The 15,494-nt window shown below is 46.0% G+C and overlaps 1 long non-coding RNA gene across 1 annotated transcript; it reads right to left on the bottom strand.

The window, feature by feature from the left end:
* Positions 1 to 13,872: 13,872 nt before the first annotated feature.
* Positions 13,873 to 14,959, bottom strand: LOC125540389. Its single transcript, XR_007297285.1, has 2 exons — positions 14,545 to 14,959; positions 13,873 to 14,424 (listed from the first exon to the last, which is right to left on the bottom strand). It is a non-coding gene; the product is annotated as an uncharacterized LOC125540389 (long non-coding RNA).
* Between the last annotated feature and the right edge of the window lie 535 nt (positions 14,960 to 15,494).

Raw genomic sequence — 15,494 nt, 5'->3', positions numbered from 1 at the left:
AAAAGCATATGCAAAGAAGGAGAAGGCGAAGAAAGAAAAAGCTGCCAGGATGCCTACTCAAGAGGAGGCATCTGACTATTTCTTGAAGACCAAACAAGAGCAGCTCAGTTACTTGATTGCATCCACGCTGAGAATTGAGCAAAGTTTGGCCAACCTCACTAAGAATCAGCAGAGCCTAGAGAGAATCATGGAACATAAGTTCTATGACTTGGATGTCAAGGTAACGGAAGTTCAGTCTGCAGTGGAGCAGCTCCAGGAGGACATGAATGAGAGGAGAGGCAGGACCACGACTCATGCTTTTGCGAGGGTGCCACGAGGTCCGAGGTCGTCTGCACTGCCAGTTGCTGACACCAGAGCTACTACTTCAGCACCAGCTACGGCCTCAGCTCCAGCGTCTACTTCAGCTCCAACTCCAGCGACTACTTCAACATCTACAGAAGCCTTCATCCTTGGAGTGGTCCGGACTCCACCACCACCTGAAGATCAAGCCTGAGCGTCGATCTAGTGCTATGCATTTTCTAGGAACTTTTTGGTAACTTGTTGCCAAAGGGGGAGAAGATGTATAGATCATAGGCTTCGAGAGAGAGAGAGTGTTGCTTTTCTCTCTTGTTTTATTTGGTGGTTTCTTCGAACGTTGTTTGCTTTTGAGTGCTTGATACTATGTCATTATTTGTGAGACATCGATGATCATGTGTTTGATCATAAGCTACACTTAATGTTTGCTTATTGCTTGCTTAAATATTATCATTCTATCTATCGTTTGTGATCATTCACTATTCTTGGTGATGAGTGCATGTATTTCAATCTTATCATTTTGAGCGCTCCACCAAGATGTATGTGACATGGAAGAGTAACCCATGACTCTAACTCTTTGTGCATTTGCAGTCCAAAGCAAATTTTAAAATATGCACAAATTTAGGGGGAGCTCTTACTTATCACATACTTCTCAAAGCGACGATATATTTCTTGCTTATTATCATTTGTCGAAGCTTTGATCTATATGTTGTCATCAATTACCAAAAAGGGGGAGATTGAAAGTGCAACTATCCCTAGGTGGTTTTGGTAATTCATAACAACATATAGCTCATTGAGCTAATGCTATTCCAAGATGATTATTTCAGGAAAGCTCAATGATTGGCATGGCATGGATATGAAAGTGGAACCCTCAAAATGCTAAGGACAATGGATTGGCTCAAGCTCAAAAGCTCAAGACTCTTCATTTTATATTTTAAGTGATCCAAGACCACATTGAGTCCATAGGAAAAGCCAATACTATTAAGGAGGGATGAGGTGTTGCTTAATGAGCCTCTTGCTTCATGTGCTTAGTGATATGCTCCAAAATCCTCAACTACTTTCCCATATCCACATATGACCTAAACTCCAAGCCAAACTCGGTCCTACCGATTCTTCCTATCCGGCGCTACCGAGTTTCACTTGTCATTAGCCACTGCCAAACCCTAGCAATTCAGTTCTACCGATAAGGATCTCGGTCCCACCGAGATGGGGTTGCAAACTCTCTGTTTCCCTTTCGTAACTTTCGGTCCCACCGAAAGAGCGAATCGGTCCCACCGAGATTGCAATGTAAACTCAGTGTTTCCCCTTTGTAACTTTTCGGTCTCACCGAGTTCCACTCGGTCTCACCGAAAGAGCAAATCGGTCCCACCGAGTTTGCCTGACCAACTCTCTGGTTAGCTAATTACCAAATTCGGTCTCACCGAGTTTGTGTAATCGGTCTCACCGAGATTACGTTATGCCCAAACCCTAACCGAATCGGTCCTACCGAGTTGCATGTCGGTCCCACCGAAATTCCTAACGGTCACTAGGTTTACTGTTTCGGTCAGACCGAGTTTATTTATTCGGTCCCACCGAGATTGGAAAACTGTTTAACGGTTGGATTTTGTGTGGAGGCTATATATACCCCTCCACCTCTTTCTCATTCAGTGAGAGAGCCATCAGAACACACACATCATTCCTACTCATTTGTTCTGAGAGAGAACCACCTACTCATGTGTTGAGATCAAGACATTCCATTCCTACCATATGAATCTTGATCTCTAGCCTTCCCAAGTTGCTTTCCACTCAAATCTTCTTTCCACCAAATCCAAATCCTATGAGAGAGAGTTGAGTGTTGGGGAGACTATCATTTGAAGCACAAGAGCAAGGAGTTCATTACCTACACACCATTTGTTACTTCTTGGAGAGTGGTGTCTCCTAGATTGGCTAGGTGTCACTTGGGAGCCTCCGACAAGATTGTGGAGTTGAACCAAGGAGTTTGTAAGGGCAAGGGGATCGCCTACTTCGTGAAGATCTACCGCTAATGAGGCAAGTCCTTCGTGGGCGATGGCCATGGTGGGATAGACAAGGTTGCTTCTTCGTGGACCCTTTGTGGGTGGTTGCTTCTTCGTGGACCCTTCGTGGGTGGAGCCCTTCGTGGACTCGCGCAACCGTTGCCCTTGGGTGGAGCCCTGTGTGGACTCGCGCAACCGTTACCCTTCGTGGGTTGAAGTCTCCATCAACGTGGATGTAGGATAGCACCACCTATCTGAACCACGGGAAAAACATCCGTGTCTCCAATAGCGTTTGAATTCTCCAAACCCTTCCCTTTATATTCTTGCAAGTTGCATGCTTTACTTTCCGCTGCCAATATACTCTTTGCATGCTTGCTTGAATTATGTGATGATTACTTGACTTGTCCTAAAATAACTAAAATCTGCCAAGAACTAAAATTGGGAAAAGGTTAAGTTTTTATTTGGTCAAGTAGTCTAATCACCCCCCTCTAGACATACTTCGATCCTACAACCCTCGTAGACCATAAGAGGAAGCGTTATGACAACGCGGTTGATGTAGTCATACGTCTTCACAATCGACCGATCCTAGTACCGAAAGTATGGCACCTCCGCGATCTGCACACGTTCGGCTCGGTGATGTCCCACGAACTCATGATCCAGCAGAGTGTCGAGGGAGAACTTCGTCAGCACGACGGCGTGATGACGGTGATGATGATGCTACCAGAACAGGGCTTCGCCTAAGCACACCGCTACGATATGACTGAGGTGGATTATGGTGTAGGGTGGCACCGCATGTAACACCCTCGATGCGACTATAGCTCCCACGTGTCGAGGCATGACTTAGAGACATAATCGCATTGAAGGCATAAGTCGCAAGTGAGGTAATCTTCACACAACCCATGTAATACATAAGGGAAAGAGATACATAGTTGGCTTACAAACGCCACTTCACACAATTACATGAATAAACATTACATCAATCAAATACACTCATGGTCCGACTACGGAACCAAAATAAAAGAAGAACCCCAAATGCGACACGGTCCCCGATCGACCCCAACTGGGCTCCACTACTGATCGACTAAAACGAAACAACACAAAGGACAAGATCTTCATCGAGCTCCTCCTGAGCTTGGTTGCGTCATCTGCACGGACTCATCGGCACCTGCAAGCTGGTTTTCAGCAATCTCGCACCCTCGCGATCAAGACTATTTAAGCTTATGGGTAAGGTAAAGGTATGAGGTGGAGCTGCAGCAAGCGACTAGCATATATGGTGGCTAACATATGCAAATGAGAGCGAGAAGAAAAGGCAAAGCACGGTCGATAAAAGTATGATCAAGAAGTGATCCTAGAACAACCTACGTCAAGCATAACTCCAACAACCGTGTTCACTTCCCGGACTCCGCCGGAAAGAGACCATCACGATTACACACGCGGTTGATTCATTTTAATTAAGGTCAACTTCAGGTTTTCTACAACCGGACGTAACAAATTCCCATCTGCCCATAACCGCGGGCATGGCTTTCGAAAGTTCAAATCCCTGCAGGGGTGTCCCAACTTAGCCCATGACAAGCTCTCACGGTCAACGAAGGAATAGACCTCCTCCCGAGACGTTCCGATCAGACTCGGTATCCCGGTACAACAAGACATTTCGACAGGGTAAAACTAAACCAGCAACACCGCCTGAATGTGCCGATGAATCCCGATAGGAGCTGCACATATCTCTTTCTCAGGGCACACCGGATTGTCCAAACTTCCGGTAGGCCAGCCCAGAGTTGCCCCTGGTGGCCACCGGCGGCTGACAAGTTGGACCAACACTCAGAGGAGCACTGGCCCGGGGAGGGGGGTAAAATAATGATGACCCTTGGGCGCGCGACCCCCAAGGGAAAAGAAAAGGCTAGGTGGCAAATGGTAAAACCAATGTTGGGCATTGCTAGAAAAGCTTTACTTAAGGCGAACTGTCAAGGGGTTCCCATTATAGGCCAACCGCGTGAGGAACGCAAAATCCGGGAACATAACACCGATATGACGGAAACTAGGGCGGCAAGAGTGGAACAAAACACCAGGCATAAGGCCGAGCCTTCCACCCTTTACCAAGTATATAGATGCATTAATTAAATAAGATATATTGTGATATCCCAACAAGTAACATGTTCCAACAAGGAACAACCATCTCCATGTTCCAACAAGGAACAAACTTCAATCTTCACCTGCAACTAACAACGCTATAAGAAGGGCTGAGCCAAGCGGTAACATAGCCAATCAACGGTTTGCTAGGACATGGTGGGTTAGAGGTTTGACATGGCAATTTGGGAGGCTGGCAAGCAAATGGTAGGCATCGTAGCATTGGCATAGCAAAAGAGCGAGCAAACTAGCATAGCAAAGATAGTAGTGATTTCGAGGGTATGATCATCTTGCCTGAAATCCCGCAAGGAAGAGGAACGAGTCCATGAAGAAGACAAACGGACGTAGACGAACGGGTCCTCACAACACGACGTTACCGGAATCAACCCTAAGAAGCAAACACCGGAAAAGAAGCACACAACATAGTAAACAACCACTACAACAACATGGCACCATGCGCAAACAAGTATGATGTATGTCCGGTTTAATGAAGCATGGCCTGGCAAAGAGCACTAACAAAACTACAAATTAAGTGGAGCTCAATATGCATGCATATTGACGAAACACCACATCAATTATTTAGTTCTCTCTCGGTTAGGTACCCCAACAAGATTAAATGTTGTTAGCATGGCAAGAGATGAAGCATAAAGAAACTACACATCTAGTCGAGGTTAAATGAGGCCGGAAGCAACGAACAACAAATCCGGAAACTCCTCATGTGCATATATTAGGTTTGGTGCTGATCTGCCCTAAACACAATTTTAGAGTTATTAAACATGCAAAGTAAAGCAACCATGTTAAACTAGGCATTTTTCTACCCCATTTACATATAAATATTATAAAAATCGGAGCTACGGTTAATTAGTTATGAAATAAATCATTTTAACATGGCATAGGGGCAAATTTAAACAAACATCATTTTAAACGTTTTGAACATGGATGAAAATGACATATTATGAAACTAGACAAAATTCTAAGCATTTTACAAATATGACATGTTTTATTTGGATGCATGGTTAAATAGTTATTAGCAGTTTAAAATAGGGGCATTTCTGCAATAAGCATGTCCAGGATTTAAAGACAAAATCACAGCATAGGAAAAAAACAAGTCGCGGGCCGAATTAGAGCTATAGGCCGAAACAGGACATGGGCACTAGGGGGGTTTCTCACCAGGCCTCATGGGCCGGCTGAGGAGAGGGGCTGGCTGCAGTGCTGGGCCACGGGTCGCGGTCAACGGGAGGTGTCGAGGCAGAGGCATCGCCCTCCTCTGCCTGAACTGATGTTGCGTTTGTGGTCGTCTCACTCGACCACGGGCGAAGCAGGGACTTGGAGGCGGCGGGGCTGCATCCTCCGGCGACAGGGATGGCACGGAGGCGAGCAGATCCCGGCGGCGGCGGAGCTTGGCAAGGCAATGACCGATGCGATGAACTGCAGGTTCGACGGGAGCACAGGGGCGGTGCCATGGCGGAAGGGGACTTGGCGAAGCAGGGAAGCTCTGGGACGAGCGGGACAACAGGGATGGACGCGGGAGGACGAATCCGTCCGTCTCCCGGCTGGGCCTGGTGCAAAACGGCAGCGAGGGAGCTGCGGCCATCCATGGCTGTACCTGGTACAGAGAGGGAGAGGCATGAGAGACGAGGGAGAGAACCAGAGGTCAGAGGAACGGAGGAGAAGAAGAGGGGAAGGGGCGACGGGGTCTTGGTGGTGCTGCTGCTTGCAGCCGGCGGCGAGCTGCTCGTGATCCCCTCGGGATCGAGCAGAGGAGGCGCTGGTGAGGGGATTGGGTCGAGGACGAACGAGGAGGGAGATGAGCTGTGGTTGGTTGGATGGATCGAGGGGATCCAGAGGAGAGGTGGGTGGCGAGCGATGGTTGGGGATGGATGGATCCCGATGGGGATAAGGGTGGAGTGGCGGCGCGGCTAGGAGGATGGGACAGGTCCCTAGATTTTAGGGTTTGGTCTAGAAATGGACTAGGGGCTATATATATACGAAAGGGGATGATTTGGATTCTCCAATCGCGATCGGGCGGACTGGAATAAATGGGTTAGGGAGTCCAAAAGAGAAAACGGAGATGTTTTAGAGATTATTGGGGATGATCCGGACTCATCGGTAACGACAGACCGGTTCGGGTTCGGGTAAGTTTCGGACACGCACACGAGGGGTCTGAGAGAGGTCAACGAGGACAAGGGCCTGACAAAATGACAACGGAGGCAAAGAGATAAAGGGCAACTGCGAACGGCTACGAGTTTTATGAAAACATGCAGATGCAATGCGCATGATGCTAAGAGATGAGATGCATGACATGACGAGATGCAACACGCAAGCAGAAGACAAGCCAACAACAGCAAATAAGCGGAGGACACCTGGCACATCGGTCTCGGGGCGTTACAACACTCCACCACTACGAGAGGATCTCGTCCCGAGATCTAGAATGACACCGGAGGGACAAACGGAGGAGAAAGAGAAGAGGTAAACTAAGTAGCTTCTTTGACAAACGAGTGAAACCACGAACCTTGAGAGGTTGAACAAATAGAAAGAAAGAAAGCAACGAAGAAGAACAAAATTGAAAGCACTCCGGTAGGGAAGAGTAACAAGGAAGAACAAATTCGGGCGGCACTCCAGTTGAAAAGTGATAAGGAACTTGAGTAGATGAAAAGAACTTGAGCAGAGGGCACAACACTCCGGTTAAAACGAGATAGAGAAGGAATAAGAAGGATATAATTTGGACAGCACTCCGGTTGAGAAGGGGTGCAAAATTTGATAAGATGAGAGAGCTCGAAAGAAAACACGACACTCCGGTTGAATGGATGAGCAAAGAAAAAAAACACTATCATGACAAAACAAGAAGATGGGTAGAAGAGAGCAACATCACAATGCCTCTGTAACAAAAGAATGGAAGAAAGATAATTGAGATAGGAGAAAGGAGAAGAAAATGCCAACTTCTGCCAGAAAAGGGCTTGAAAAGGCATCTTTAGGAGAAAGGTTGAACGGAATTGTTGGAAAACCAACAACGAAAAGAATAAGCTTGTAGTGGGCTTATGGAATACATCTCAAAATTATGAGGTGAAAACCTTCCACTCACGGGAAAAAGAATTGGATTGGTAAGAACCAGGAGACGAGAAGCTATCTCCCCGGGAGGATAAAAGAAGAATTTGGATCCTTGATAAATACCATAAGAGCGACATCCTTAAAGGAAAGCTTTATGTGAAATATATCCCAAGATAACTCCAATGAAGAAATTGATGGATTTAAAATACCTCATTCATAATAATATGTGAATCATGAAACATGATTCCCAAATTATCAAGAATGACATAATACCACCTCCGATAATATGGTAGAAAGAATTGCACTCCGGACTGCGAGATGAAGAGTGCTTGAGCTCATCTGGAAAGAATCTTGATGAACACTTCGAGAAGGGATTAAATACTTGATGAATCCATCATGTAGGACATCCATGAGGAACTCTGGTAAACAAAAGATAATGAAAAGAAAGAGAAGTTGAAAACACAAGGTGAAACCTTGTAATGATTTAGATGTATCTCCGTGTTGATATAATTGAGAAAACTTGGAACTCCGGGAAAGAAAGAAGCGCACTGGAAACCAAGAATGAGTATGATGAACCACTCCGGAAAACAAGAATTGAATAAACTCGATGAAACAAGAATAAGAATAACATTATGCTTATCCTTCACCAATTTAGATTGATGACAAGCAACGGATTACATACAACTTATTCTCGTAGAAAGTATTAAGATAGATATAGCGTCAAACTTGGGAAGGTCTTCAACGAACCACCGGTAGAATTGAAATAACGAACAATTGATGAGGACGAGAAGTCTTGAACGAACCACCGGTAGAATTGAAAAAGAACGAATAAAACATAAAGAAACACCAGGAAGAATTAGCAAATACATGAAGATGCTTGAGAGGATTTAGATACATGAGAACGAGGAGATCACAAGCCGAAAAGAGATCACTTGAACGACGCACCGGTAAGATTAGGAGAACGATAACTGAAAGCTGAGAATGAATAAATTCTGAGATGATGGGCTCCGGATAATCAAACTGAGAAGACTCTTGAATTACTTCGGATGGGTGTAAAGAATTCTCAAAATCAAAACAATTATGAGAGGATGGTATCAAGCTTAAACCACGAATCTTGAGGAGAGTGGCGCAAGATTGAGAGAAAAAAACTCTTCTTCGGTCTTCAAAATCCGAGAATGACGACGAGAAACACCACCAAGAATAATTTAGGCACTCCGGGAGAATCAAAAGCGAATAGGTTGAGCCAACTATGAGAAGAATTTGAAAGATCTTGGAGATGACATTTGACTGATGATACATCATTCTTACGTCAAACTTCGAAAAGAATTTGAGAATACCTCCGGAAAAATAAGAAGAGTCAGGTAAGATCTTGGGAAAAGACCTGTGGGTTAGGGCCCACTCGAAAGAACCACCGTTGAAATGATTAAAAGAGAGAAAGCACCGGTTGAAATAAATGACTTGAATGAGATAACATCCTCGAAATATGTTTGAACGGAACTTGAATGGAAAGACGAACCTTCCGAGATATCTTCAGCACTCCCGAACAAATGAATAGCGAGAAGTGAATCATTATGAGGTGCACCGTCAAAAGAAACAAACAATAGAAGTACGGAAAAGAATATGATCAAAAGCTTGAGTTGAATCCACCGGAGAAGAGAACGAGTGAAGAGTGACAAACTTGAAGCTCCGTTAGAATCTTCTTGAGAATCACCGGATAAGGGTATTGATTGAAAAGAATGGAGAGACTTCACATCAGTAAAATGGATACTTCATTAAGAAATTCGAGTCGTCGAAGAAGAAGGGTGGGTGGGTGGGAAAACAAAGACAACTTGGGATGAATGAACGAACACCGTAAAGAAAGATGAGATTGAAACTTGCGGATGTTGAAATGTTTGGGTCCACTTGAAGAGAAACACACCGTGAAAATGATTGACAAGACAATCTTGATGATCAAGAAGGATTGGTATCCACACCGGAGTATGAGAACACCTTTAGAGAAGGTATGGAATCAACATTTGACTTCGAAGCAACTCGAATACCACAACTCAAAACAAAAACAAAGGGTTGGCTTGCAGAATAAGCCGGAACAAACATATGATAGAGATTTCGTCCGAAGTTTTCGTGGTGGGGCCTACACGGGCTCGATCGTACAGCACCATCATGTACAAGGCAGTGCACATGACATACGAAGCATCCCCGAGTCGGCATAGCCAAGGACTCTTTAAGACACAACGAGACCACTGTAAAACCGACCGTGAATAGGCGGACCACTAGACGTCGAACCCCAATTTCATATCATACATTTGTCGGAAGGATATCCTAAGAGCTACTTGAATTCCCACCTATGAAACTCCCGAACCTTTCCGGTTATGCAATCAGGTGTTGGGGATACAGGGGAAGCATAATATCTCACCCAAAACTAGCAATCCTACATCCAGCTGTATCCATCCTTCAACACATAACCAAGGAACCTTCGGAAATCATCTACCTCAACCTTCGAAAAGCATCCGTTATACAAGTTATGGCAATACTCTCGAACTACCGCCCCAGTACTGGGTGGCGTCGAGGTTATCTCACCAACGAACTGCATAAAAGAGATTTTTGATGTCGGCGTACTAAACTCAGGTATTCCAGAACTGCAACGATAAAATTATGACGACAACACCTCAGAGCTCAACTCCCCGGGACACTTCCACAAAACCCCTGACAGGAGGCACCAAGACAATGTTCTCATCATAAAACCATCGGAATGATTCCAAGATACCCGCGTGATCCTAAATTTTTTTTAGTGAAATTTGAGAAGAGAAGAGTCAAAACTCTACGTCAGGATGCCTTACCAGAGCGATGAGGAGACTGGGAAGTAAAAAGAATTCCTAAACTCTCCGATATATAATTCCTAAATGACTCAAAACATTTTTCTAGACACAACTCGGCCGCTAAAAACGATCAAGCAATGGGGGGCTCCTAAGGTCGGGGAAGGCTCTGATACCAACTTGTAACACCCTCGATGCGACTATAGCTCCCACGTGTCGAGGCACGACTTAGAGACATAATCGCATTGAAGTCATAAGTCGCAAGTGAGGTAATCTTCACACAACCCATGTAATACATAAGGGAAAGAGATACATAGTTGGCTTACAAACGCCACTTCACACAATTACATGAATAAACATTACATCAATCAAATACACTCATGGTCCGACTACGGAACCAAAATAAAAGAAGAACCCCAAATGCGACACGGTCCCCGATCGACCCCAACTGGGCTCCACTACTGATCGACTGAAACGAAACAACACAAAGGACAAGATCTTCATCGAGCTCCTCCTGAGCTTGGTTGCGTCATCTGCACGGACTCATCGGCACCTGCAAGCTGGTTTTGGAAGTATCTGTGAGCCACGGGGACTCAGCAATCTCGCACCCTCGCGATCAAGACTATTTAAGCTTATGGGTAAGGTAAAGGTATGAGGTGGAGCTGCAGCAAGCGACTAGCATATATGGTGGCTAACATACGCAAATGAGAGCGAGAAGAGAAGGCAAAGCACGGTCGATAAAAGTATGATCAAGAAGTGATCCTAGAACAACCTACGTCAAGCATAACTCCAAAAACCGTGTTCACTTCCCGGACTCCGCCGGAAGGAGAACATCACGGTTACACACGCGGTTGATTCATTTTAATTAAGGTCAACTTCAGGTTTTCTACAACCGGACGTTAACAAATTCCCATCTGCCCATAACCGCGGGCACGGCTTTCACGGTCAACTTAGCCCATGACAAGCTCTCACGGTCAACGAAGGAATAGACCTCCTCCCGAGACGTTTCGATCAGACTCGGTATCTCGGTACAACAAGACATTTCGACAGGGTAAAACTAAACCAGCAACACCGCCCGAATGTGCCGACGAATCCCGATAGGAGCTGCACATATCTCTTTCTCAGGGCACACCGGATTGTCCAAACTTCCGGTAGGCCAGCCCAGAGTTTCCCCTGGTGGCCACCGGCGGCTGACAAGTTGGACCAACACTCAGAGGAGCACTAGCCCGGGGGGGTAAAATAATGATGACCCTTGGGCGCGCGACCCCCAAGGGAAAAGAAAAGGCTAGGTGGCAAATGGTAAAACCAATGTTGGGCATTGCTGGAAAAGCTTTACTTAAGGCGAACTGTCAAGGGGTTTCCATTATGGCCCAACCGCGTGAGGAACGCAAAATCCGGGAACATAACACCGATATGACGGAAACTAGGGCGGCAAAGAGTGGAACAAAACACCAGGCATAAGGCCGAGCCTTCCACCCTTTACCAAGTATATAGATGCATTAATTAAATAAGATATATTGTGATATCCCAACAAGTAAACATGTTCCAACAAGGAACAACATCTCCATGTTCCAACAAGGAACAAACTTCAATCTTCACCTGCAACTAACAACGCTATAAGAAGGGCTGAGCCAAGCGGTAACATAGCCAATCAACGGTTTGCTAGGACATGGTGGGTTAGAGGTTTGACATGGCAATTTGGGAGGCTGGCAAGCAAATGGTAGGCATCGTAGCATTGGCATAGCAAAAGAGCGAGCAAACTAGCATAGCAAAGATAGTAGTGATTTCGAGGGTATGATCATCTTGCCTGAAATCCCGCAAGGAAGAGGAACGAGTCCATGAAGAAGACAAACGGACGTAGACGAACGGGTCCTCACAACACGACGTTACCGGAATCAACCCTAAGAAGCAAACACCGGAAAAGAAGCACACAACATAGTAAACAACCACTACAACAACATGGCACCATGCGCAAACAAGTATGATGTATGTCCGGTTTAATGAAGCATGGCCTGGCAAAGAGCACTAACAAAACTACAAATTAAGTGGAGCTCAATATGCATGCATATTGACGAAACACCACATCAATTATTTAGTTCTCTCTCGGTTAGGTACCCCAACAAGATTAAATGTTGTTAGCATGGCAAGAGATGAAGCATAAAGAAACTACACATCTAGCCGAGGTTAAATGAGGCCGGAAGCAACGAACAACAAATCCGGAAACTCCTCATGTGCATATATTAGGTTTGGTGCTGATCTGCCCTAAACACAATTTTAGAGTTATTAAACATGCAAAGTAAAGCCACCATGTTAAACTAGGCATTTTTCTACCCCATTTACATATAAAGATTATAAAAATCAGAGCTACGGTTAATTAGTTATGAAATAAATCATTTTAACATGGCATAGGGGCAAATTTAAACAAACATCATTTTAAACGTTTTGAACATGGATGAAAATGACATATTATGAAACTAGACAAAATTCTAAGCATTTTACAAATATGACATGTTTTATTTGGATGCATGGTTAAATAGTTATTAGCAGTTTAAAACAGGGGCATTTCTGCAATAAGCATGTCCAGGATTTAAAGACAAAATCATAGCATAGGAAAAAAACAAGTCGCGGGCCGAATTAGAGCTACAGGCCGAAACAGGACATGGGCACTAGGGGGGTTTCTCACCAGGCCTCATGGGCTAGCTGGAGGAGAGGGGCTGGCTGCAGCGCTAGGCCACGGGTCGCGGTCAACGGGAGGTGTCGAGGCAGAGGCATCGCCCTCCTCTACCTGAACTGATGCTGCGGTTGTGGTCGTCTCACTCGACCACGGGCGAAGCAGGGACTTGGAGGCGGCGGGGCTGCATCCTCCGGCGACAGGGATGGCACGGGGGCGAGCAGATCCCGGCGGCGACGGAGCTTAGCAAGGCCATGACCGATGCGACGAACTGCAGGTTCGACGGGAGCACAGGGACGGTGCCATGGCGGCAGGGGACTTGGCGAAGCAGGGAAGCTCTGGGACGAGCGGGACAACGAGGATGGACGCGGGAGGACGAATCCGTCCGTCTCCCGGCTGGGCCTGGTGCAAAACGGCGGCGAGGGAGCTACGGCCATCCATGGCTGTACCTGGTACAGAGAGGGAGAGGCATGAGAGACGAGGGAGAGAACCAGAGGGCAGAGGAACGGAGGCACTACAAGTTAATCCATGACGGACAGGAGCCGTCATAGGTGGGTGCAAAACTGTCAAGGATGGACGTCCATGACGGATTTGAAATCCGTCATGTATATCGCGTCATAATTTCACCATCGTGCACTCCATGATAGTTATGCACCGTCATAGATGGTATACTGTTAACGGCGTTAACATGCATGCCACATCATCATCTGACATGGAAGCCAACGTGGGTCTAACGTGGGGCCATAAGGTTATCAGCCCAGTCAGTATTCTAGCCCAATATTTTGGTTTTGGCCTATGTGAAGATTGGCCCAATTAGGGTTATAGGCCACTAATTTTAGTTGCGGCCCGTATTGCAACCGGCCCAATAATCTCAGCTCAAGCTGACATGTCTTGAGCCCACTATTCTATAATTGTGATCCATTAAAAATTTCGACACATAAGTTATTTTATTAATATTTTTATAATACTATCATTCAGCAAAAATACAATTCCCGTCAAAAAAGAAAAATAGATGCAATTGACAAAAAGACAAATGACACCAAAAGAAAAATGCGCCCCAAAATAAAATTTACAAATTACTCATAAAGCACTCGCTGGAGATCGGCCAGCGCTCGCGGGACATCTTGCGCACTCCATCTGGATGGTACCCCCACCGTCCGTGTACACTAAAAAAAGCAACGGTGGATGAGGATGGTGAGCATGCATGTCACTGCCCCTATGCCCTTGACCTCCAGCACGCACGGTGGGTGCGGAAAACGCTGACCGCCGCCATTCGGGAATAGGAGCCCATCGCAGCGAACCCTCTATGGGAGGGGCCACCACCACACAGATCTCCGCGACGGGTCAACACATCTCCTCGGCGCCGGGTCGACGCAGCCCCACACCTCCGGTGGCCCAGCGCGGCACCACCGGTTGTTGGGGACGATCTGCACTTCATGGCGGCCGTCCTTGCCTTGCTACGGCCTCAGAGCTCCTATACCTGCAACACCAGGGGAATTAAATGGAGAATGGGCGGCGGAGGTCAAGAGGAGCAGGGGCTGGGTATTAATGAATCGATTTTGACGCAGACGAGGACGAGGGCGGCCTCGGCGTAGATGACCTCGGGCTCGCCGGAGAAGTCTTCCTCCTGGAGGCCGGCACGATGGACAGAAAAGGAGGAGTGCCCGACAGGTCAACGAGCATAAGGATGCCTCGACGGGTCGGCCCTCGGTCGTGGTCGCGTTCCGGAACGCCGAGATGCGCCCAGCCAGATGGGAGGAAGGAAAGCACTGGGAGAAGAGGCTGGAAGGAATGGCGGCTCGTTTCTCGGCGGAAGAGTAGCCCGTGGCTGCGGGGGTAGGGGAGAAAGAAGATAGGATAGGGGTTGTACGCCATCCGTCCGATCTTGGCAAATCGAACGGTTGAAACTTGCGATCCGTGGGCAGGATGGTTCGACCAATCAGAAGACACGGTTTCACTCAGGTAGGATCGCCCCTCGGCTGAGCGCTATAATGGGCCTTTTCTGCTTTCAGCCCAACAATGTGTAACTTGTACATTAGTTTCGTATTTCCTCAATAACTAAACAAGCCATCCTTGTGAATTAATTTGCAAAAAAAAAACTTATGTACCCCAATAAATTTTCTACGTGAGATATACTAAATATATGTTTTTAGGAGTTCCAAAATTTTCCAAATGATATATCTTTTTCTATTGTTCAAACAAATATTCACATGTTTATTGAGAAATCATTCCAATTTGAACTACATGTATCTCAAACAAGTTATATACACTTAACGTCTTAAATATTACAAACGAACTCCAAAAAATGCCAAATTTTGACAAGGAACATGTGATGGTGTAAGTTGATTGTAGAAAAAGTTTCAAGGTCAAACACTAAAGCTACCGACACATCGCCTTCAAACTCGACACATTACCACTCGAAACCATGATTCTTCCTGAAAGATGTTTCGGTTTACAAGTTGTGTAGATCACAACTTTTGTGAAACCTTCTCAAATTTTTACCACACTCTCTAGGGACCATATGATAACACAATGCCAGGTTTCGTGTTG

This window comes from Triticum urartu, chromosome 1 (genome assembly GCF_003073215.2).
Source record: "Triticum urartu cultivar G1812 chromosome 1, Tu2.1, whole genome shotgun sequence".
NCBI classification, from domain to species: Eukaryota; Viridiplantae; Streptophyta; class Magnoliopsida; order Poales; family Poaceae; genus Triticum; species Triticum urartu.
This window is presented reverse-complemented; position numbering and strand designations above follow the sequence as displayed.